This window comes from Lissotriton vulgaris, unplaced genomic scaffold (genome assembly GCF_964263255.1).
Source record: "Lissotriton vulgaris unplaced genomic scaffold, aLisVul1.2 SCAFFOLD_6646, whole genome shotgun sequence".
NCBI lineage: Eukaryota > Metazoa > Chordata > Amphibia > Caudata > Salamandridae > Lissotriton > Lissotriton vulgaris.
Genome location: NW_028248072.1, coordinates 334 through 2,172, shown reverse-complemented (window position 1 = coordinate 2,172; position 1,839 = coordinate 334). Strand labels below are relative to the sequence as shown.

General features: G+C 44.5%; 1 pseudogene; it reads left to right on the top strand.

Moving 5' to 3' along the window:
* The first annotated feature begins 406 nt into the window (after positions 1-406).
* Positions 407-1,186, top strand: LOC147664941 (exosome complex component RRP41 pseudogene; annotated as a pseudogene).
* Positions 1,187-1,839: the final 653 nt, after the last annotated feature.

Sequence of the window (1,839 nt, the reverse complement as noted above, 5' to 3'; positions counted from 1 at the left end):
AACGTTGTTTGTCCTCCATCTTGTGTCTCGATTGTACCGAAACACAAAATGGAGGACTCCCGTAACACTGCCGGTGCGCGTACCGGGGCGCGCACCGGTAAGCGCTCCCTAAAAAAAGGTCGGAAAGTAATTTACAGAAAAACCACTGGAGACACTTTCATCAAATATAGAATAGGCCCTACTACATAGCAGTCCCTACCATTTACCCAAATTTGGTGGAATTCCATTGGGACATTTAGGCTGTAGCCCTGTCTAAATATCCTGAGGTAAATTACATGACAAAAACACATATGAAACTGTTTGAATTTTCAACAGTTATGCCCGCAGAGCCTGTCTCAGGCGGAACTGGCGTCATGGTGATTGGCATGCCGGGAGAGGTAGTATTTTGGTCTCTCTTTGCCCAAGCTAGTGCACGGTTTGTAGGTCTGTCCGTGCTTCCTCGCGGGCCGCTGACATGGCGGGAATGGAGCTGCTATCTGACCAGGGCTACCGGGTCGACGGTCGGAAGCCGGGTGAGTTGCGCAAGATCCAGGCCCGCATGGGGGTCTTCGCGCAGGCCGACTGATCCGCCTACATCGAGCAGGGCAACACCAAGGCGCTGGCTGTGGTGTACGGGCCGCATGAGATCCGAGGATCCCGAAGCAAAACACTCCATGACAAGGCAGTGGTGAACTGTCAATTCAGCATGGCCACTTTCAGTACCGCTGAGCGCCGGACGCATGGAGACCGCAGGTCCAGCGAGATGACTCTGCACTTGAAGCAGACATTTGAGGCTGCCATCTTGACACAGCTGTATCCCCGCTCACAGATTGATATATATGTCCAGATTCTCCAAGCTGATGGTGGCAACTACTGCGCATGCGTAAATGCTGCAACACTCGCTATCATGGACGCTGGCATCCCAATGCGTGACTACGTGTGTGCCTCTTCAGTGGGTTTCATTGAGGACACGCCACTCACAGACTTGAGCTATGTTGAGGAGGCTGCAGGTGGTCCACAGGCAGCCCTGGCTCTGCTGCCAAAGACTGACCAGATTGCTTTACTGGAAATGAACTCCCGCCTACATGAGGACCACTTGGAGCGTGTGATTGATGCCGCGAGCAAGGCCTGCAAAGACATGTATGCGGTGCTGGATAGTGTGGTGCGGGAACAATTGCAGGAAGTTTCCATACTGTCTACAGATTGATACTTCATTTTTTATTTCCTATTTTTTTGAGAGAGAAAAAAAAAGAAAAAAAAAAAGAAACTGTTTGAATTTTCAACCAATTAAAATGTTACTTTCATTTTCTACGATTATTTCCTGACATTTGATTGGTTATGTACATGAATATATATAAAAAAAGAGAGGGAAACACAGCTATTTTGACTACTACTTCCTGAAGTACATTTGAAAAGGAAATACACTGAGAACTTCAACTGCTTTCGCAAAGGTAAGTTGTTATTTTGGAAAGTGAAGTATGTTGTGCACTTTAAGTTAATTTGAGAAAACATATTCTGATAGTTATTGAGATAGGCTTCTCTGTTATAGTTATGGATTGAGTTAGGCTTCTCTTGTATAATTATAAATTTACCTTGGCTTTATCACATACACTTTTTTATATTTCTAATTCCAGCCTGATACCATACACTGCCCAAAGATAACTTCACTGTTAAAAAATCCAAACTACCTGTCTGAACTTAAACCCAACAGTGCCCTATCTCTACTGATATATTTATTTTTTATGCAATTTACAGCAACAAAATGGAAGGAGAACAGGATATTTCTTTTGAAATTGTTTTGGACAACAACCCTGAAGAAAAAATTGCTGAGAATAATAACTTTGATTTTATGGATGAGTC